The sequence below is a fragment of the Ciconia boyciana genome, chromosome 8 (assembly GCF_034638445.1).
Source record: "Ciconia boyciana chromosome 8, ASM3463844v1, whole genome shotgun sequence".
Classification (NCBI taxonomy): domain Eukaryota; kingdom Metazoa; phylum Chordata; class Aves; order Ciconiiformes; family Ciconiidae; genus Ciconia; species Ciconia boyciana.
This window is the reverse complement of record NC_132941.1, coordinates 52,580,359-52,603,910: the sequence shown is the minus strand read 5'-3', so window position 1 is coordinate 52,603,910 and position 23,552 is coordinate 52,580,359. Positions and strand designations below refer to the sequence as shown.

Below are 23,552 nucleotides of genomic sequence, written 5' to 3'. Positions count from 1 at the left end.
AAGGGACGAGCAGACGTGCAGAGAGACACACGCAGATGCACATGCAGATGCACAGGCAAGGAGAGGCAGAAACAGAAGGAAGCAGGTGGAAATGGGCAGGTGGAAAGACAGAGTCAGGCAGGCACACAGAGAGACAAAGAGGCAGGCAGACACACAGACACACACACACACACAGACACACACAGACACAGACACACACACCCCACTGCTGCTGGGGTATCCCCAGCCGTCCCCGCTGATGCTCAAGGGAACCTGTGCTGTGTGCCTGTGCCTGGGGTGAAGGTGTCCCACGGGGTTGGTCCCAGCCCCTCTCCTCTGGTGGGGACCAGGGTGCCTACGGCAGCATGGGGTCTCCACAGGATGGGGCAGCAGGCGGTTGGAGTGCAGGGGGGGTGCAGAGGTGGGGACGTGCCTGGAGGAGGGGGTGCCCAGGACAGAGACTCATCGTCGGTCCAGCCATACCACAGGGGACACATGGGGAAGGATTTTGCCTCCAGGTTGTTTGCCAGGAACTGAAAGAACCACTTCAGTTTCTCTCCTGTCCACACAAGCGGGCTGGGCCTTCCCACTGGCAGGGGTTTGCTGGGAGTACTCAGGGCTGCAGAGCTGACAGGGAGGGGACACAGACACCCCACCTCCAGGCCAAGCACCATGCCCAGGAACATGGCATCCCATGACAGGACCTGCCAAGAGACCAGTGGGAAGCGACTGGTCTCTGGGAACAGCAGCACAAACTGTGGCTGTGAAATGGAAAAACAGCTTAAAATAACTGTGATCCAGGTGTGAGGAACATGGTGAAATGTGCAACCAGATCCTGCCTCCTGCTGTACATCTCTGTGCCACTGAGCTCTGCACTGATGCCCAGTTCCTCTGCTCCACTTGTCCCTGCTTCTCCTCACAGGTGACCAGGGGACAGCATGAGGGAGGTCCAGCAGATGAGCGGGGAGGATGAGCAAGCCAGGGCTGGCACTGGAGAGAGATGTGAATTCCAAAAGACCTGTCACTGTTTCAAAGGGACCAGCCAAATGGGGAGAGGTGGTGCTGGGATTCACATCTCCTTGGGATCAGAAGTTAATGATAACACTGGCTCCAGAGGAGGCCCTTCAAGCATGGCAGCAACCCTGGCTGGAGGGCACAGGAGCCCACGTCCCTGCAGCCATGCTTAGAAGGGCACTGCCTGGGGCAGAAACCCCATGGGGAAAACATCCCTTTCACTTGGGAGTGAGGTGAGCCCAGCCCAAGGTGGAGCACTGCCCCACTGCCGGAGCAGGCTGGTCCTAGGCCTGCAGTCAGAGATTGGCGATGGATCAACACACATGTATATACCCCACCTTAGTCCTGTCCGTCTGTCCCATAGAGCATAGGAGGAACGAGGAGTGTCTGTCAGTGGAGACAAAGGAAAGAGACAGGAGCTATGCACACACTTGGGCGAGAGACCTGGCTTGTGCCCTGTTTTTCCAGGACTCAGATCTGCTCCCAGGTAGTTTTCTTGGAAGGATTCAGTTTCCCTGAAGCCCATTTTAGGTCAGTGGCTGCGAGGCTACAGCACTTGGATTGTCGGTGGCAGAGCAGGCCAGGCAGACAGCCTCAGCCCACGCTGGGGTCTGCCAGCCATCCTGGCCCTGGAGCGTGACACCTGGCCCAGGCTGCCTGCTCACACTGCTGATGCAGAAATCCTCTCCTTGGTCTGGGTTTTCTTTAGGTCTTTCACATACTCCTCACACGCAAGTGCATTTTACCACTTCCTCAACATCCATTGCTTTGCACTACAATATCCTAAGTCAGGTTTCTGCTACTGGCAATAACTGATCAAGTAACTGCGAAGTTACCAGCTCTGCTTAGTTGTGTGTGTGGCACCATTTTGATGACTTTGCTCTGATGCTTATTACTGATGGTGAAGGCTGTTGTGGTTCTCTTTTTTCTTGGAAAAGTGGAGTGCAGCCTATCCTGGCCTCCCGACTTGTGCTGTTTTAGCACTGCCATACATATGTAGTCTAACAGCGGAGTTAGGAGTGTCACAGTCTCCTCCAGCAGAAGAAATGCAAGGGTCTCTGCAGGGACTGCTGATGTCCATGGGATTGAATCCCTTTGCTTCCTAATGGGTTGAGGTGTTCTGGAGTCTTTCTACACAGAGGGAAGGAGACTGCATGAAACAGGTGGGACCTGAGCCCGTTGCTGGTGTGACTGCTGGGACCTTGTAGCTGAATGAGCACAAGGAGTTGGAGTCAATAAATGATAGTAAGCGCTGCTGTCCTGCAGAACAAGGATGTGGCTCCAGCTCGCTGGAGGGCTGCTTCTTTCAGAGGAGCAAAGGGTGGCCGAGACCTTGGGATTCAAATCAGCATGAGCTGCCAGTTCTGGGGGCGCTCCTGTCTTCCAGGCAGCTGCAGCAGGACCCCCATCCCAGGTGGTTGGCACCCAAATGCAATTCCCTTGTGAGCCCCTTGAACCCCTGACCAGCTGTCGGGGGCTGACTTGGCCAACAAACCCGTACAGCCCTCCCAGTGAGAGGGAGAGCTGCAGTGTGGCCACATCCTGGAGAAGGAGCCATGTCCTGGCAGACTGGAAGGAAGTCCTTGAAAGACCCAGACCCAAATCCCCAAAATTCCCCAAATTCTATTACTTCTATTCTATTCTATTCTATTCTATTCTATCCTATCCTATCCTAAGGTTGGAGGCTGGAGACAAGCTGAACACCAGCGTGTCAGACCTAAAATGAGATGGCAAGCTGGAAGTGGGCACAAACTGAAACCAGGGCAGTGCCTGGGCTGCTTTCAGCCTCAGGAAACCTTGATGCCACAGTAACACATGGATCTCTATTGGGGACACACAAGTGGCCACAGGGGGGTCTTTATCAGGCCAGAAAACAGGCAGAAAAACAAAGAAAAACAGTCCCCTATCTAAGAATTGCACTACTGAAACCTAGTTGCCCAGGACCTTTCCACACCTCCCAGTTGCTTCAAAAATCAGTGCCTGTGAGATAGCAGGAGGAGTCCTTAAAACTCTGTGATCCTCTTCGCACAGCAGCCGCCTGCTGATGGGGCTCGTTAAACAATTTATCTCCCGAGCTGCAATCTGCCTGGGCTTGTGATTCAGAGGAAAAAGCCATCCTCTGAGCTGTGCACACACAGCAATGGGACACACACCTTCCAGCCAGTTTCCAGCACAGTCCATTAAACTAATGCTCTGGGTAGGTGTTTCGCCACCCGGCTTCACTGCAGTGGCCGCGTGAGAGGGAAATGCGTCCTGGCGGTGGGAAAAAGGCAGATCCAAGTGTCTCCTGTGAGGCTGCGGCCAGATCTCCCACAGCACAGACGGGCTGACCCCTGTGGGTAAGGGCAACAAAATCAGGGAGAAAACCTATGTAAGTGACAAACATGTTTATAAGAAAGAAGGATGTATTTGCTGAATTGCACACATGCAAAAACACTAATAAAAATAGGAAAACGGCTGTACTGGGTCCCTCTAACTCAGGAGTTTGTTTCTGACTGTGGCAGATTTATGCTTCCCTGGTATAACTTCTCTGGTTCTGGCTGTCTGTGGCTCTGGGGCTCCCTGGGCAGCAGTCACATCCCTGTGTTTGCTGGCCCTTATCTAATCAGTGCAAGTTCACGTCCTGGATGCCACCGTGCTCTGTAATCCACAGTTTGATAATGCGCTGTATGAAAAAACATCATCTTTGTTTGTGCTTCAGAGTCGCTGCCAGCTAATTTCATTCCATGCCCCTGGCTTGAGGGACACAGTGGAAGAGCTGGGACGCAGTTCCTTCCCATCCACCTCCCTGTGCAGGATTTTCCAGACCTCTGTCTTACCCCCCTCAGTCTCTTTCCTAGGCTGAAGGATTTCTGTCTATTTAATCTTCCTTCATAGAAAAGCCATTTCGCACTTTTAGTCATCCCTGTTGGCCTCAGTGCATCTTCTGGGGTTATCTGTTGGAAAGATGCACAGATACACAGACATACAGACAGACGCACACTCCAGGATGGGCCCTGCCATGGGGATGCATGGAAATGAGCTCCCAAATACAGGTAGATGCATCTCCAAGTGAAACCCCTCGCTTGGGTGCCCAGCGCAGGTGCCGTGAGATGTCCCAGGGCATTGGGAGATGCAGGCTGAGCTTCCCAGGTGGGTAACGCCGCCCCGCCGTGGGCTCTGCACCAAAAACGGGCTTTGCTTTAACCAGAATTAACAGCACGTGTTGAAGGCTGGTGCCGTTGGGTGCTTCCCCTTGGCAAGGCGATGGAGCAAGGCTCGCAGAGCCCAGACAGCCACAATGGGCCAAGTGTGCCCGAGTCGGCAAAACCCTGCCCAGCGGTGTGTCCCTGCGCTGTGGAGGGTGGTGGCAGCGCCTTATCGCCCGGAGCAGAGCAGAGGGCGATAGGGAAAGCTGAGGGAAGCGTCCTTGGGGAGATAAAGGAAGCACTGCAGCGGCGGGGCTGGAAAAGCCGCTGCCAGAGGAGGGGAGGCATTCCCAGCCTCCAGCCACCACCCGAGGCGTGGGAATGGAGACCGGACATGGGTGCCAGTGGTTTGGCAGAGCCACGTGGGCCTGGGGTGAGCTGGGGCAGGTGGACAGCTGCTGTCACCCTTGTCGCTGACAGGGACCACCTCGAGGTGGCCAGGACCCCGCTGGGGCTGTGGCCTTTTCCAGGCCTCCGGGGTCAGGAAAAACAGGCAGAAGAAGGGAGGCTTGTTTTGCCGGGCAGGTTTTTTTTGCCCAGCACTTTTTGGGGCATTGCCGGCCCAGTGTGGTACAACTGGGAATGGATATTTTTGGATATTGTTTGCTCTGCATAACCATCCCCTGAGCCTTTCCAGCCTGGACCACCATGCCAGCAGGTGTGACGGGTGCAGGCCCATGCTCGGTGGTGGCAGCAGACCTTTGCTCGGGATGGGCAGGCAGGACCCCCTCCTCCTGCTGCCACGGCCAGTGTCCCCCAAGCCCCCAGGCCATCACCCTCCGTGCCACCTGCAGCCGCTCCCCGGGACCTCCTCGCCACCCTTGCCACAGTGGATGGGGTGCACCCCGGTTCCCCTCGCCCCAGCCCGCGCTGCAAACGCACTCCCCAAAAATCAATAATGAATTGCGTTATTTTAACCAAAGCTCTGGCTCCTTCAGCCAGCATGGTGTGCGCCGGCACTGAGGCCAGGAGTGCGGGGCCGGGGGGGTGCCGGGCCAGGGGAGGTGCAGGGCCGGGGGCGCAGCCCCAGAGATCTTGGCCGGAGCGATGCAAGGCCCTGGGGGGGCTGTTGGGGGGCGAGGGGGAGGGTCTGTGCGGCTGTTCCGCGGGTTGGCACATTGCCGCCGCTCCCTGCCGCCGCTGCTCTGCGGCTGAGCGCCGGGCTCGCACACTCTCCCCGGTCCCTGCCGCCGGGAGGGGCGGGGCGCGGGGCGCGCCTGCGCAATGCAGCCGCCTGGGCGCTGCGGCAGTTGTGCGGGGTAGTTCTTCCGAGCGCGGCAGGAGGTGAGAGCGGCCCGGGCGCGCGGGGGCAGTGCGCGCGCGTGCGCGCGCCGGGCGCGTGGCGGGGAGCGTTGGGGGGAACGGGCGGTGGCGGGGGAGCGCCCCCTCCTCGCTCCCCTCAGGCGCCCACCCCGGGAAGAGGGGGGGTCCGCCGTCGCGGCCGGGGCTGAGGAGGGGAGGGGCAGTGAGTGGAGCCCGGTTGCCTGCCGGCGGCACTTCCCCTTCTGCCGGTGAGGCGATCCCCTCAGAGGCAGCGCCCACCGGCTCCGCCGCTTCCCCGGGGCTCGGCTGGCCCCCTCCCCTACCCGGCCGCTGTGCCCCGGGAGCCCCTCTTGCCTTCCCTTCCCATCCCGTCCCGTCCCAAGCAGGGCGGCCCCCAGGTTACCTCGGCCCATCCCGTACGGGCCCCTTCTGCCGTCCCCGGCGGGGCGAACCCCCGATCCCTTCTCCTCCCCGCCGCGCCCCCAGGCAGGGCCCCGAGCTGACCCGCCCCGCAGCTGCCCCCTCCCTGGGGCAGGGTGGCTCTGCGCCTGCCGCCCCGGCGCGGGAGCGCTCTCTCCCATCTGCCGTCCGAGGGGCAGCGTGAGGAGAAGGAGCCCTGGGGAAGGTCTTTCTGAGGTTCGGGGCCAGCGCCCGGTGTGTTGGTTTCCGCCTTCCGTCCCACGTGGACCGGAGGGGTCCCGGCGGCACCTTCCAGCTCGCAGCTCCCCCCCGGGGTAGCCGCCACCCCGGCTGGGGAGGTCGGTAGTGGCGATCCTCTTCGCTGAGGGAAGCCTGAAGCCGGCGCTGGGCAGAACGGTTCCCGGACAGCCTTGCGTCAGGGCGAGGGTTCATTGTCACTGCTCTGTTTCGTTTGAGTTGCTCTTGGCAGTCCCGCTGTATCAGGCTTGAGCTGATAACCTAAAGACAGGAGCGAAGCACCGAATAAATAAATAAAAAAAGAACGCAAAACTGCTTTGCTCGTATTTTGCTTATGCTTTTTTTTTAACCCTTCCTTTTGTGCCAAAAATAATGTTGCAAAATATACAGCGGAAATGAACCTACATTGGTTTCTGATAGACGAGATGACTTAATAGGGCAGTACTGTTTCTTGTAGCTCAGGCAGTTTTAAAAATTCCTGGAACCACTGAGATTATGAAACCCTCAAGTTTATTCCCTTGCTAGTGTTTCTAAAGGCTGCCAAGCTGGATACTAAGGATCCTCTCTGACGTGGTGTTGAGAACATTCCTTCCAAGGCATAATCACTTATGTTTTAAAAGATTTTTTTTTTTAGCTCTGGAAGATTTACCATTTGAACCTCAAAGATTGCAAAATGCTTTCTAAGTAGTCACTTAGAAATGTCCCCATCTTACCTATCCAAGTGGTCTCCTGTATCAGTTTAGAGTAACATCTTGCCACCAACTGAAATATATTGTATTGATCCATATACCTCTTTGTCACTAGTGAATAAATCGAAAACCTGAAGATATTCTGGTCCTTTCAGGTGCTATGTGGTTTTATTGAAAACCAGAAACAAAACTCAAAACTATGTTTTGATCTTCAGTTTACGTGCTGAATTTGTAGTTCTGGCAGTGAGGAAAAACCCTGGTGTTTTACTTGCAAACTGATCAGCTTAGCTCTGGAAGTCTGTCACAGTCCTTGTCAGCCTGTGTCAACCTAAACATATTTTAGAGTAGAGCTGCTATTTAAAATAATCTATTGCCATTAGCCCAGAGTCCCAAAGACCATTCAGGAACTTGCTGGTTTGATTAACAGCAGTTGGAGTTTGTTCAAGCATAGACGTAGTTTCATTATATAGTACAATACAACCTTTACTCTGTATAGCGTCATTCAAACAAATTGTATGGCAAAACGCACCACCGAATTACATTTAAAATGCTCCATTGAATTAAGTACAATTGCAGAGATAAATGGGGAGAAAAATTGTAAGAATGGGAGAAATGTTTTCAGCTGAGGTTTGAAATTAACAGTCTGTTAGTATATTTGCATCGGTAGCATTAGTGTTATACGCTGTTTCTAGGATATACGCTAGCAAAAATCAGATGCAAGCTGAAATTTTCCTAGGCAAATTTCCAGTTGGTAGGCAATTAATAATAATAATAATAATAATAATAATAATAATAATATCTGCCTTGAATTGTAACTCCTTGTCATGTTTGATTCCTAGTATAGCTTGAATTGAAAGTTAATAGACCCTTCCTAAAATCACTAGAAATATTTATCCTAGACTTTTTTTTAACTTCCAGGAGAATGTTTGTTTTTGAAAAAACAGAAACCTTAGTGTGGTGTTTATACTGGTAAACATTGCAGTATTGTACTCTTTGGGGAAACATTGAAAGGAGTGTTTTATTTCCTTTAAAAATATACAAGTATATTATTTTTGCGTCTAAAGTAAAACGGAAGCAAGCTATTAAAATACAATGTTTAACTGATGCTTATTGAAAAAGCAGATTGGTTTATTTGCTCACATCATACCTGTTATTTGCAGTTCAGCTTAATAAAATAATGCTTCAGTTAAAAACTGATAGATGGGTGGTTAGCTTGCAGTGTGAGCTGTTATCTGGGGATGGCCCCGGGTGGGCTGCAGAGTAGGTTTGCAGTGCTTCAGGAGAAACTGAGATGATCTGCAACCTTTGAATCCTACAGCAATTAGAGATACTGACTCGCAAGGAGGTGCAGGAAGAAGTGCTGACTGCAGCTCTGCCCTGAAAATCTGGGCAAGAGACAAAAGCGGGGTCATGCAGTCGCAGTCAGTGAACCCATGGTTTTGTAGGAATTTGAAATTAGGGAGTGCTGTGGGATCTGGATGGTTCAGTACCATGCAACCTGCCGTTGCTTGGCCACTGGTGAAAATCCTACAGAGGTCTGTAATGACCCAAATAACATTACCACGTAGACACTGCTTGGCCTGGGGAAGGTGGATTAATGGTCTCCAGCCAGGCTGCAGGGGAAAGTTGTCATAGGAACTGGCTCGCTGTTTGGCAGGGCCGTACCTTGTCTTCACTCCTTTAAAAGAACACCTCAGTAACTAATCGCTTCAGGATAAGAAATACTCGTATGCCATCCAGCGTAAACCCATGAAGAGAGCAAGGCACTTCGGCTCTACCCCAAGGGAAACTGAGGACAGCGCTATATGTTAGCGGAGGACAGCCTGAGTGTTGTACCTTGGGATGAGTTCACAGTGCCTGCTCTATGCCGTGTCCTTGCCTCGGGGTGGCTCACGAATGCTGGGTGTCCTGATAGAAAACAGCTGTGGCTTTTTTAGCAGTGAGAATAATAGGACAGAAAACTGAACAGAATGTGCCTGGGAGTGGAGGCCTTGTCTCGCTCTTTGGGATGTGTTTGGGATGAGATATGTTACCAAGTCAGCACATGGGAATTCTTCACTTATTGTCTGTACTCCATCTACTTTTAAAATTTTATTTATAGTGTCAGCAGCACAAATACCATTTGAAATGATATTTGAAATGGCCATGATCTGTGTCTTCAAAAGTTGGCTGTTCTGTGCTGAAGCATGTCTTATTCTTTGAGCCTTTCCAAAGTGCACATTCATATAAATATTTCCTACTGTAAAATGTCTGGTTTGTGCTACTAAAGAAATTATTATTATGTGTCATGGTTATGATGCTCATAGCAATGAGCTGTATTTTGCTTTTTAATCATTATGACTCCTTAACTGGAATGGTTCCTAAAACCTTGGACTGTGTACTCTACATAGACAACATGCATAATGTGAGTCTGCTTTCTTAACACAACCACAGAGAGAATCCAGCATGTACAATAAATAGAACTTAATGTACAGTAAATAGGCCTTAAGCAACATCTGGAAAAAATTGCGTAGGTATTTAAGGTAGCCACTGTAAGCAATTGATAATCTAAACCCGCCTGCATAAGGGTAGTCATTAAGTCTCGTGCATGTGTTTGCAGGGCTAAAAAGGTGCTTGGGAGACCTGCCTGTATGAAACCATATTAGGAGAAATGCATTTTTTATATGGCGGCATGAGATCAAGAAGGGAGCCTGAGTAATTCAGCCTAAAAAACCCCACAGCAGTCTGTGTCGAATCTTACTACTACCTGAATGTGTGTAACAGTGTGTGCACCTTACTATAAGGTCAAAAGCAGATTTGCTCTTACTTTCCGGACAGTTGGGTCTCCAGACGTAGGAGTAGAGAACGACTGTGTGCCAGCCCTCTCAGTCCTATCACTTTTTCAAGTCTGGTACAGGATGGTGGAGGCTAAACTTGTTGCTTGCTGGTGGCCTTAGCTTATCATCCTCTGGGCATGAATACCTGCTGTGGGATTTAGCAGCACAGCCAGACCTTTTTTGGTAGTTTCATTAGAGATAAAGTTCTGACTAAACTGGGAAGGTTGGAAACCCCACTGTGATTATCTGCATGCTACCTTCTCTTAACATGTAAGCAAGAAAACAAGTGGGTTCTTACCCTGTGCATCATACCAGCTACAACTGCTTTAAATGCTGCAAAGGTGTGAGCCCATTAAATGCGGAGAGCAGGAGTCACAATAATGAGGTACCTGTAGAAATGATGCTGGGACGTGAGCAACCTGTTGGTTTCTCTTTTGAAATTAAAGGATGTGTGAGCACAGCTTCTGTAGGTGGATGGAAGAAGAAAGGGAGGCCCAAGGAGATGTGATTCTTTTCAGATTTGAAGGTGGCTCCAAAGTGAAGTAAGTTAGTAGAAACAGATGTGTGGGAACAATGTACTGCTTGTGTTGTACCCATCCTGTAAATAAGACGACAGTTTCGGTCTCCAAAACTACCATTCTGGCTCCTTTCACCACAAGTGATTTATTTAAAAACAAAGGTTCCTTGAAGTCATTATGCAGTCCAAACTTAGCTTAATTTAGTTACAGAGTATTCACAGCTCCCAGCTGCCTTCCAGATATTTTCAAACAAAGACTTACTATTTTGCATATATGCTTACTACAAGATTGTCATTTAACCTTGCTTGGCACAATTGGTTCAGAGGAAAGGGTAAAACAGAGATTTCCTGTACAGGTTTCTGTGGGAGGCTCTGAAATAGAGTGGTTTTCCGCTGTTTGCTTAAGAACAGGCCTTTGGATTAGCTGGCTTTGACCCAGGGCTTGTAGTTCTCCCTGTTAACATTGACATGGTACATAAAACACTTAAGATATGTTCTTGCTAGATTTTCAGGAAGCAAATTTTTGCTGAACCCTCCAGGAAGGTACACTTCTCCAAAATACTTTCCAACTGGGGTGGTCCAGCTTTGGCAGTTGTGGTAGCCAGATCTGGATTGTGGGACCTTCTGGGTGGGTTGCCCCTTTCTTGTCTGAGCTGCTGCCTTTCCCCTGGCTGCAGCTGCTGCCTGCACTGCTGTGGTAGCAACAGCTGCATCCCAGCTGTGTATGCTGGGTTCAAGGAGGAAGCCTTTAGCTGTTCAGGCAGTGCTGCCAAAATCAGTATTCCTTATCTCTTTCAGAGAATGGCAGCTGTGGGTGGGAATCAATTCATACTTTACTACTTGGACCGTGCTCCTCTTGGCATTTGCATCAAATGTAGTGCATCTGGCCGTGGCATATAAGAAGAGAAACTTTCTAGTTGGCTTCTAAAGTAACCTAGAAAGGAAGGTAAATTTGAAGGATGGAAGACCGATGGTTTAGCGTAAAGCATACCAAAATCTCTAGACCAGCTGAATTCAGCTGTTTGGGTTGATTCAGTTGGTGATGAGTTGCAGATAGGCATGCACGGCGAATAATTAGGAACATGGGGTCAGAAAAGAGCATGTGAATGTTCTGCCCTCAGAAACTCAAAGAGGTGCTCAGTGAGATTTATGCCAGTGCTTTGTAATCATAACACAGCAATTACCAATAATAACATCTAAGAGTAAGTGCTAGTAAAAGGTAGGCTGCTTAGGTAACTTTGGAAGTCAATAAATAGAACCAGTTGCAATTAATAATAAATAATCTTTTTAGATGTTGATTTCCCTTGCTTTCTCCATCTCCATCTGAAATACGTTTGCCAACATGTTAATCTCCTCCTTTGGGCCGGGGGGGGAGGCATTTCAAATGTTGCTTTCTGATCTTCTCAAGTCACCTTTTGGGATATTACAAAGCAATTCCATTTCAAGACTATGCAAAGACATATGTGGCCTTTGAAGTCACAAGAAAGGGCTGCAAGATTTGGTCCCGAGTGTCCTGGTTCAGTCATGTCCTCTCTGACATCCTATGTAGTATTCACTGAGACCTTTTAAGAACAGATACCCATAATAGCTGCATAGTTGTTTCTTTTTCATTGCTTGTTCAGTTCCACTTTTATAATATTATTCTCTGTGTGTGCTTTTAGGTCGGGATGAGTTCATTCCCTAAAGAAAAACTTATCAGTTGAACATAAATTGCAGGTGCTCTGAGCACCAGTTAGCTTGAAGCTGACCCTGGAAGCTGCTCTTCCAGTTCAGTTGCTGTAGCTTTCCTGTCATTGAATACAAGTAGCTGAGTGAAGCTGGAAAGAGGAATTTAACATAGAAGCAAGCCAGACTGGTAAATCATCTGTTAGTTCTGCTGTCTGGAAACTGAGGCAGGAGTCAGATTTCATTTTCTGCTTCATGTTGCAAGCATCAGTCAGTGCACCAGTGATGTTTAAGGGCAGGTCAGCAAGGCAGTGACTGTTTTGAGTCTTTCGGTGTTTCGGGATGCTGCATTTCCACATCGCTTTCCTTTGTTAAAAAAAGGAAAATAAAACATTGCCTAAAGGGAAGTACAAACACGTGAACAGGGTCTCTCTGAAGGGAGAAGTGGTCAGCAGATCTTTTCTACCTGTAATCAAAAGCAGGGCTGCAGCTGACAGGGCTGGATAGAACTCTGCTAGGGAAAAATGATAAAAATGAGCATTTGCTACCTAAAGCTGTAAGTGGTTCAAGTAAGTAGACACAAACCCCCTCTTCTTTATTCTTCACAATACTTGCTCTGCCCAAAAGTGTCGCTGCTAAGCAGTGACTGGCATACCAGATGATGATCTGCTAAGTCCTTTTTAGCTAATGATATGAATTTAGCCTCTAGAAGGTATTAGCTTGCCTGTACCATTAACCACTTGGTGACTGCAGACATCCTGAGCAGAAATGTCTCACACATGTTCTGGCATTTATTAGTATCCTCCTTATAGTGGTGTTGAAACGGGATGATTTTATAGAGAGTGAGTATGTTAAAAAATGTCGGTGCTGGAATCATCAGCAGATGTGTGTGGTATTTTATGAGCAAGTTTTATACAAATTGGAAAGAGCTTTACTTGCTGTGATCTGAGATGAAATATCCACCTGTAGCCTTCAGTAATTTGGGGACTTCTGTCATTTCTGATCCAGGGAAATAACACTGTGGCCTTTCTAAGAGTTTGTTAAAAACACATTTGTAATCTAACCTTTCCTATTTTTTTTTTCATGTGATGATAGATTAGGTAGGTTCTTAACCTCTTGTTTTACATGTATTGTAACTTCTCTTGCAATATTGCACTGGCAAGTTTTATGAACCAAGGCCAAAAACCTCTGCTTGCTAGACTTGAGCAATCAGGAGGGAACGGATGATGAAAAACTAACAATGTTTTACTCAGCTGCCACTCATTTTTCTTCACTCAGATTTCTTCACAGAATATCTAGTGAGTAGATATTAACAAAGGCAGTAATAAAAAGCACTTTCAGTCCTCACAAATCGATGTGTGCTGGTGGGGTCAAGAACAAATATTAGAGAGATTAGGATATGTAGAGAACTGTCTTCCTGTGTTGTGACGCTTAGAGCCAGGCTGGGATTCTTTTCAATTGGTGTTTTGAAAGCAGTTAGAAGGAGGCATTTCTGTGGCTGCACAGGAGGCTTTGTGCTGGCTGGGTGCGTAGTTAGCTTGGTTTTTAGCAGCTACAGTATGTCAGGTAACATGCTGAAAAAGAAGTCCTTCTCAGTGAATCAGGGCTATCATACTATTCTGCTTGGGACAAACATTTTTTAAAGGCATCTCAGAACCCAGGGGATTCAAGCTGTTTGCTCACCCACAGCAGGAGCACAAGACCGTGCTGTTGAACAAATCTTCACGTCTACACTGACGAGATACTTGAGGTTCCCTGAAGAGAGAGGAGTCCCGGCCAGAGGGAAGGTTCAGCGTCAGGAGCTCTCGGCTCTGGTTTTGGGATAACAGGGACCTGCTGACGATGCCTTCTTAGTTGTTTGTTAATGTTCTCTCACCCTTCAGGCTGACAGGTTTCTTCCAGGTCACAGCTGATGGAGTAGGTCTGTCACTTCATCTGTGTTCCCTCTGAGCACTGTGTATGCTGAGACAAGTACAGAGAGAGCACTGTGTGTGTCTTCTTCAGCTCCTGCCAGGGAACAGTCTCCTATGTCAGCAGGATTGATTTAACCTATTAAAAAACAGGGGCACCATGGAAAGATGACTTTATTTTCTTCAAATGAACTTGGTGGTTTGGGTTTTGCTTGGACGGGGTAGTAAGAAGTTTCTGAAGAAAAAAAGCTGATACAGTTGGAAAACAGTATAATGTAGGCCTTTGGTATCACTTGATAAAGCTGAGACAGTTAGGTTATCAAAGAGAAGCCAGAGACTTAGCAAAAGCTCAAAGTCATCATAGATGTTCAGTTATTTTACTGATTAATTAAGTTACGTAGGTTGCCTAAGAAATGCTGTATGAATTAGCAGTCTTTTGGAAGAGCATGGGAATACTGCAGAGAAAGTATTCGTAAAATTAATTTACTTGTAGAGTTTCCTGCAGTGGTGGCTTGGTACTACACATCTGTCAAGATTAAATGAGATTTGGGGCCTGATAACACCTAGGTGGGGACACTATTGTGCCCTAAGGACAGACTTGTAATTTAATTTGTCATCAGGCAGACTATAATTGCTATGTTTGCCTCTGATTAAAAAAACAGGTCAGAAAAGAAATGAATTGTGCTCTGTATGCAGAGCGGAGCTTCACACTGTAAGAGCACTTCAAAACACCTACAGGCTTCACATTCCCTGTTTTCTCATCTTTGTGCTTGCTCAGTTGGTAGGTCTGTGTAGCTTGCTTCTCATCGGCAAGGAGCTGCTGGGTGGGACTGCTTGCTAAGAACAGAGTGCAGGAAAGGTTTTGAGTACACACCTTTCTGGTCTCCATGATGAGTGATAAGTACATGTCCAGCCTCTGGCTGAGGGAGAAAGAGGATCTCTGTGTGGCTCAGGTGAGGGGTACCTGTGGTTGCTGAACTAGGAGGAACATGGGGAAGGAGGGAGTTGTACTTCTGGCCTTTGTGAGCATTTCAGGAGAGTGTTAGAGCCAGCCCAGGGGTGAATTTGATGAGCTGAGCCTGGATGCAAAAGACTCTTGCTGCTCTCACCTGAAAGGCTATAGCAGCCTCAGGGAAGACTTCTTGGAAGAGAGATGGGTAACCATTATTAAGGAGGAAAGTAGGAAGCCCCTGAAATCTGTAGTAGGCTCGTATGCTTCTGGAGCCCTGTATGTTAGGATAACTGAGAATCAAGATCTTCTTTACTAAGTGATTTCTGTATTTATCTTCACAGTGCCCTTTATAGCTGAGGAGTATCATTATTTTATCTTGTTTGTGTTTTGTGGACAAACAGTAAGTTGAAAACTGGCCAAGTTTTGCATATGAAGTCTGTGGCCTTGCTGGGTATTAAGGCTTTCTCTCCTGTGTCTGGCTTAGTTCCATAGTCCTCAGCTCATCCTTCTTCTTTTGGAAAGATGGGTTTATTTGTCAATGATCTGCCTGTTACTGGTGGGTAAGATCTCAAAAGGAAGAGAGACCAAGTTAGTATATGAGCATTTGGTAAGGTTTTTCCTTAAAGAAGGTGGGAGGAGAAGAGAGTGCGGCTGGGAAAGAAAACTTAGCAGGAAAAAAAAAGTTATCATTGTTTTTGACAGAGCAGCTCTCAGAATTACGGGATCGTCTTCAGCTGTTGATCTCAGTGTTTACTTTCAGTAACTTTTTTTATGAAGGAGGAGCCAGTGTTCCCCAGTTCAAGTATCCCAGGTTCTTTAGTCAGCAGCACGTCCCTTGGCAAGTGTTGTATCCAGAGCCCTGGGACTCACGCTGACTAGCCAGCTGGCTATCTGCACCTGGGCTGAGCAGGGACCACTTTCAGCCAGGGCTGGAGGGGGATGTGAAGTCATGTTTCCAGCCTGCGGAGGTGGTTCAGCTGTCATGTCTGTTTATATAGCCCATAAATGTGTAGAGAGGGCCCATCCAGCATGGAAGAGGGTTCAAGTGTGTTTAAAAAAATAATCCTTATTCTTCCTTTTACTTTCAAAGATTAGAAAAAAGCCAGAATAAGCTTTCAGTATCTTTGCTTTTTCTATAAAATATTAATGAAGCAGGGACCATGATCTTCAGAGACAAGAGGGTTTTTTACCAGTAAGCACAGTCAGTAAGGAAAGCCAATAAAAATGTCCTCCCTCACCTTCAGTGTTTAGAAGATAAAGAGGACTTTTGGCTGTTTGCGTTATCCAGGCTGACCCAGTTGCATGCTTTCAGAATGACTGTGCTACTGATGGGAGTTGTGCATCGCAAATACTTTGTCAGTTGCTATTGCGCTTCAGGAAAGGCCCATTAAGTCTGTATTTGCTTCCTGAAACACAGTGGAATCTAATGAAAAGTGTCATTGTTTTGAAACACTGTGATCTGCTGCCAAAAGAGCTACTGTTGTATAATCCTTAATAGCAGGTTAGAGTGGCAGTTGTTCCTTGGTTTGAAATCGGTATGTGGAAGGATGGCTTTCCAGTTCTCTCTCCGGGGGTGGCATGTCTCATCTTGTTCTCTCTCTTCGGGAACTGTAACTCACACAGAGGTGTTCAGCTGTCTTGAGCTGGTAATAGATCCTCACACAGGTTTGAACACCAAGAGTGTCACTTAGAAGTAACAAGCTGAAGGGGTCAGAAGAAACCGGCAGTCTCCTTTGAGAAGGGGGAGCAATGCTCTGGCTGCTGAGTAGCCAAGGGTTATATGTGTTAATTCTTTGCCATTAGGTTTATTTGTTGCTAAAGATGCTTCGGATTGTTCTTATATAGAACATAGAAAAGTTTATCTTGATTTTCCTTTCTGATTTGCAGAATTCAGTGTGTTCACTTCCATGCTGACATTTCTGCCTTTCATGCTGTTTATGTTAACGTGCAGCTTGGCTAGCATGCTGTCATGCTTCATCTTTTTAGGAATTATATTAGTATTTGCAGATATCAGTCAAACATTGAATTCCTGTTGTGGTGGGCATTTGCATCAAAGCTTACCTCCTGGTTTGCAGCTAAAGCGAATACATAGGAACTCTTAAATATTTTCTTTAGGGTAGACTGTATTGCAGCAGAGGGATCAAATTCGTCTCTAGTTTTTAATCTTTCGAGACCCTGTGCAAGCAGAGCAATTGCTTACGGGAAAAGAGTGTGAGTAAAATATTTGAATTATCTTATGGATTTCTTCCTGGAATTTAACAGCTGGAAACAAAAAGCGGTGAGAACAACATCTTCTTAGCCAGGTCCATGCTTGCTATTGGCAAGCGCTCAGTTGGACAGCAGTTTGGGAACCTCTGCAGCAGAGGTTGCTGCAGGCTGCTGAAGACCTCTTCCCAAGGAAGCGAGTTTCCCAGGGCCGTTAGGGTGCACAGTTCCTGCTGGTGTTGGCTCAGAAGAGCCTTTGTTTGTCCGTTCACCTTCTCTCCAGGTGAAACCTCTCTCTGGAGGTCTCTTTCCAATATTGCTTGTGCCTCAGCCTCTTATTCACTAATACATTGATTTATAAGGTGAGGAAAAGTCACCTGAGGCATGATACTCAGTTTGACTGACCTGCTGGGTAGCTCAGGCTGTTTGACTTTTCTGCATAAATTCTTGACTCTGTGAAAAAAGACTGACTTAAACATCACCCCTGTCCCCTTCATTTAGACCCCTCTGACAGTGGAAAAACTACTCCAGAAATTTATTAAGTTGTTTCATAATTAGTTGTCCTCTCTGCTAATATTTTTTGTGTGGACTTATTTAATTTCCAGTCATGGGCTTTTTCTGTCATTGCTAAACTGAGAGCCCTCCACAGTCACACTGCTTTCCTGTGTGTAAATACTTCTAGACTATTTTCAAATCACCTGCAGAGCCGCTCCCTAAATTGGCAATCTTCCACTTCAGCCTTACTCTCTTTCACAGCTTTTTTCCTTCCTCAGTATAATCAGTATCATTCTTGAATGGGGACAGCTGGCTGAAGACAGTTTTCCAGCACTGTTTGTAGCAGTGACAGATAGGCACATGGAGTCCTGCTTGGTAGCCTTGTACATCCAAGGATGATATTTGACCTGCAGTTGCAGCATTTATTTGAGAGCTCATGTTCGCTGATTCTTCTCTGTGGCATAGCTCTTGCTTTTCTGGATCAAGTCTCACATTCCTTAAGTATGGTCCTTTTTTTCTAGCGGTGGGACGATACGGGGCACACTAGACTTAGAGAAGTGGAGAACTAGTGTTACCTCTAACAAACTGTTTCTGTAAGAAGCAGTATGTTGGAAATGACTTAACTAAAATGCTAATTCTGCAGGAAATATTGAGAAGCACGCGCTATATGGAAGCTAGAAAATATGCTAATGAGCTCACTAGAGAATGTGTGGTTCCCGTTTCAAGGCAGTAAACTCAGAGACAAATGAGGAGAATGGATGGTCTCATGGTACTCAGAGAGGGTCAGATTTGAGGTTTGCTCCTCACAGAGTTGCACTGTGGATTTCATAGTTTTCCAAATTCCTTTCTAACCATCCATAAAATCAATGATAATTAAATAATGCTTAAAATATTTTAAATAACTAGTGCTCCTTGGAGTTCCTGAATGAATAGAACTCCTTTGATAGAAATGGATGGTCACCCAAAGGAACTCCAAATTTATCTGTCTGTCGTTTTTACTGTGTCTAATGCATTTGGGTCCTGGATTATTACTGGAGCTCTAGGCACTGTGCAGCCACTCTGTGGATATGGTTGTCAGCAGAAATAGTCTGATAAAAAAATCCGGGTAAAATAAGCAGGGTTTTGTTAACTATATTTTACAACATATTTGATACATAGCCATTACTTTAGCATCTGGCTTTATGACAGAGATAAAATTCATCCTAAAATTAAATCAAATGCTATAATAAGCCACATGAGTAGCATTCACCCTTCTTATACCTTACCTGTCCAGAAATAACCCATGAGTTACCGTTGTCTGTCAGTCAGACCATAGTCAAATAAATATGTGACTGGGAATGCTTTACCAATTTCACTGAAAGCATGCTCTTGGAAAAAACAGCTTCACTGATGTCAGCACTGCGGTGGTGCCCAAGAGAAACAGCTACCCCCTTCCCGTGGGAGGACTCAAAGCCAGCATCGGAGATTGCAGGCTTGGAGGTGGGAGGGTTAGTACAATCTATGGAGCAAGGAGAGTGTTATCAATCTAACGTAATCCAGTGGGTCTTTCTATACTGCAAGTGGGACCTACTGTGAGCTCAGTACATGTGTCTGTGGTTAACCATAACAGGTTCTTAACAGCCAATCTCTACCTCTTTAATACCCTGTAATGGGCATACAGAATTATCCTGCCTAAAGCCAACCTCAAGTGTTAATTATCATGAGCTGAGAGTAAGTTTTGAAGTGTGTCTTGGAAGTAATTTAATATTCTAATAGGAAGAGCATATTTTGTCCTTCCTGCCATCATGAACCTGAAGCCTTGCTGTCAGAGAGGCGGCCACCCAGAAGTGGAAGTTCTTCAAGTGAAGAACTTAACTTTAGGCACAAGGAGAAAAAAAAAAAAGTCAATTTTCTGGTTTAGGTCATTTACAAACTTCACTGCTTATATTTGGAAACTGTGGGCTTCCCAGTGTTGACAGAGATCTCAAGTCATGGACATATTAATTTTCCAAAAGCATCACTAATTGAAAACACCTTTTGGAAACAATTTGCTATTGGCTATTAAGCAGAAGCATTGGCAGTAAAACACAGAGTGGTTTGAATTGTCATCCCAGAACTGTGGGGGAGAGGAGAGGAACTGTGTGAACTAACAGAGCGGGTGTGTAAGGCTGCAATTCAGAATAAGATTGGAGCGTCATCCGGCATCCATGCAATCCCTGTGGCTTGGAGCAAGTCAGAAGCCTACTGCTTTGGGGCTTGTGTCATGTGTAAGTTAGGTAGTTCAGTCTTCAAGAATTTGTAGATGTGATATAGATATCTAGTGTAACCGATAACCTTGACCAAGACTAATTATATTTTTGTCTTCTAATTCTTCATTAATTGACTCCAGTGTTGTCATTTTCAGTACATTTCCTAGGCTTGCCATCAGGTAAAGCTGACGTAGCCTAAAATATATTCAGCTAATTATTTTAGGATTCCTGAGGAGACTTTATCAGACTGGCTGGTCAAACATGTTCATCTCTGGTGTGTATTCTGTAACATTCTCTTTGGTTGCAAATTGAATGGGATGTACTTCATTATCATCGAGGGATTAACACGCTGTCATCCTTTTTTTTCAATGCAAACTAGAAATATTTCTTGAAGAATTCTACCCCTTCTGCAGTATTTGTCATCTCTGTTCAGTAATGCCTCTGCTCCCTTGCTAGGATTTCTCTTGTTCCTACCATACTTAAAAAATCTCCTTTTTATTGTCCTTACCTCTGCAAAAGTGGGAGCTCCACCAAATTTTGCAAGCTGGTTTATCACAAGATGTTTTTCTTCTCATATTGCACTGGTAGGAGCTAAAGGAGTAGTTTTCCTGTTTTCCAGTGTGTTTTGATGGTACTCCTGGATTCTGTGGTCATACTGACTTCTGTACATCTGGGACCTGTAGTTCTGAGTTATCAGGAGCATTAAAATGTGGACTGGGGAGTCCCCCACCCATTCTCTCTGCATTGTTCTTCCCAAGCAGAGCATGAGCAGAGATTTCGGTATTTAGCTCACATGAATAGTTCTCCTGGGTTTCAGAAATGCCACTTAACAGACTTTGTTTTCTCATTAGTTGGCATTTTTAGTTCTAGAAAGTCTATGTGACCTTGCCTTCTAGCAGCCCTAAGATGTCTCATCTTTTTCTCGTCTGCCGCATCCCTTCAGTGAGTTTGTGACACACAAAGTTGGGGTTCATGGAGTGTTTGAGGGCTCTTCCCTCCTGGACACTAGCTGAGTTGAGTCACCCCTTGGCTGAGATGGGAGCCTGCACAGGAAGGACTGTTCCAGGGAGGTAGCCATTGAAGGGCCTGCACGTTAGGAGAAGATGAGTAACTATAGGTATTTATATGTGAACTGATTCATTGCCTTTGCAGAGAGCTTCAGTGTGGGCATGGCGGGTGAGATCAAGCACAGTGCCTGAGTGGCAGTGTTGAAGAGGAGACTGAAATGGAGACTGAAACTTAAACAAGTTAATAGTTTGGGAGTGTGGCTGCAACATGGGAGAGCTGGTGTCAATGCAGGGTTTGAATAGGGAGCAGAAGTCAGGCATGTTTAGGAATGTGTAGAGATTTGAGCTTGCGAAGGGTGTATCAGTCTAGGTATTATTCCTACTGTGCAGTTTCAAGCAGGGCACATATATCAAGGCATGTTTATATTTATGAAGCTGGCAATGTTAAGCATGAAATTCTATTTAATGTACTTTTTAGCTGACCTTTCAGTGTCTGCCAGTTGATGCTAAATATTGAAATTCGAATTTGTATTGAAGTATACTGTGCAAAGAAGATGCAATGTATCTCTGTAATTCATCCTGACAGCGGTAGGAACTCAGACTGGTTATTAGCACAGAGACAGAGGAATTGGGACTTCTGCATTTGATTCCCACTTGCTCTGTGTTATTACCTTCTCTGTGCCATGCTGTACTTAGCTGAAAAAATGGGGACAGCACCTTTTGCTGCCCCTAAATGTATTACGTGAACGAGAGTTTGTGAAGTGCTTCGGGATGGCAGGCGTAACGTAAGAACTGCTGGGCTGGGTGAGGCCAGACGCCTGCCCAGCCCCTGATCACACAGTGGCAGTAGGAGATGCTATTGAGGGGGATGGCAGAGTCCTGGCCACTTTCTGCAGTCCATCCCAGGATATCAGAGGATATGATGCTAACATGAGTGGGTTTCACTTCCTCTGATGCTAGCTGTCTCAGGTGTCTAGCCTAAACTAGATGCAAGCTACTTCTGGCCTTGGTGGAGGGAGAGGGACGCTCCTGGAAAGTGAGTCTCTCACTTTTCTTAACCACCCTTACATGGACAGTACTCTCAGCTGCAAAAACCCCCTGCTTTTCCCCTGCCTATTTGTGAGGCCATGCCATGACCTGGACCAGGAATTTTATCTAAGTCTTGAACAAGTCAATCTCAGTCCTACTCACTTTGCTTTTTCCCATTCTTTGGATTTTAACATGGTTCATTCCTCCCTTGCTGAGACCCCGCAAAGCCACTTGAGATGGAGCAGCGTTGCAGTGGGGAGCCAGGAACTGCTCTGGGCTTGGCAAGGGCACCATGAAACTTGTCCGTACACCCACAGCCTCCGACTAGACACAAAGCTTTTAAGTAGCTAACATTAGGTGTGATGATTTTTCTCTCTGTTCGCTTTTCACTGTGCACGTACGTGTGTGGGTCGTACTGACAGGTTATTAAGGATTCTTGAAGCAGAACGTGTGAGAAGAGGCAGATGTAGTACATGGTAAATCAGTGTGAGTACGCTACAACCTTGGGATTGGTTAGCGATGCTTTTGTTTTCTGCTATATAAGCTCTTGGAGCATATCCTAGACAAAGTGGGATTGTCACTGCTCTTTTGTTCATCTTCACATTTTAGTGCGTGTGCCTCTGATTTGGCATTGCATCATTGAAGTGTTAAACTCAGAAAAAAATACAAGCAGTGCATTTAACCTGAACACATCAAGTATTACCAGGTGCAGAAATTTCTAACTATTTGTTGGCCAAAAAATATAAGAAAAATAATAGTAAAACTTGAAGGGGAATGCTTCTGGACATGTTATTTTATATGTATGAGTACTTGAAAAAAATACACTATGGATAATACTTGAAGTCAGCCAAAACCTGACAAAAGAAGCAAATGAACTTACTTCAAAATATGTGCTAAAAATCTCATGTTATTTTGGACCAAAGCATATATGCTGGATAGTAGCTCTGTATCAAAACTTTGAAGCTGAGATTTTAAATACTTTTTCAAAATTAACCCTGTACCATAAATGCTATCAGATGCTTAATTAAGACTGCACTAGCAAGGAGCATGTTTGCAATAAATTATGGGGAGGTGTCCTGACATGCTTTATCTATGTAAAGATTTCTATTTTTATGTGAAGCTATTTACAGATTATTGATTTCAAAAATAGATTTGTGACTAAAGAAAGATGCATCATATTTCAGTTGCTCGGAGTTGAGAATCTTGCCTGGCTGGCTGCCCACTCTCTTAGATGTTTATTCCAGTGCTTACAAGTGTATGAAGTGATTCAGCCCTTCTTATTTTTCTCTGTCTATTTGGAAGAAGGAATTTGTATTCAGGGATCAGGTCCCATATCTCTTACCCACACAGGTAGGCTGATTTTTACACCTTTGAAGCATCAGAACAATTTCATTGAAGTCCGTGAGACTTTTTGTGTGAGCAAGACTTTTGGGTGGGGAACATTCATCACAATATCTTTTGTCAGTTGTTACTGTTTTATTTCAGAGCAGTAAGGTATTGTCACAGTGCCAGTGGAGCCTGCTAAGCTGTAAGAGTGCCTTTGAGTTCATGTAATACAAAACTTCAGCATAAGGTTTTTTTATTTTATGCTGTGTGAACATTAAAAGAAAGATTTTAATAAATAAATCAGGGCAAAGCCTGAAGATAGAGGTAATATCTTTTATTAGAGCAACTGAGAGTTTGAAAACTTCGACAAGCTTGTGTGCCCAAGAGCTTGTCTGTTTTTTCCAGCCATACCAGTTGGTCTAATAAAAGATACTGCCTCTGTCTACAAACTTTGTCCTGCCTATGAACTCTGTTCATCACAGCTACAGCAAAATACTGCCGGAACATTAAAATAATTCAGGCCTTTCTTGCTTAATTATGGAAACTCAGATTTTTGTGCTTTCCTCAGGTCTCAGCTTTTTGAATCCCAGCACACACAGAACAATGCAGTCT

General features: G+C 46.3%; 1 protein-coding gene across 1 annotated transcript in view; it reads left to right on the top strand.

Moving 5' to 3' along the window:
• Nucleotides 1–5,394: 5,394 nt before the first annotated feature.
• Nucleotides 5,395–23,552, top strand: part of NT5C2 (5'-nucleotidase, cytosolic II) — a 63,056-nt gene continuing 44,898 nt past the window's right edge. Inside the window, exon 1 of the mRNA XM_072870223.1 lies at nucleotides 5,395–5,465. The gene's annotated coding sequence lies outside the window, so the exon portion shown is untranslated. The remainder of the gene's footprint in view (nucleotides 5,466–23,552) is intronic.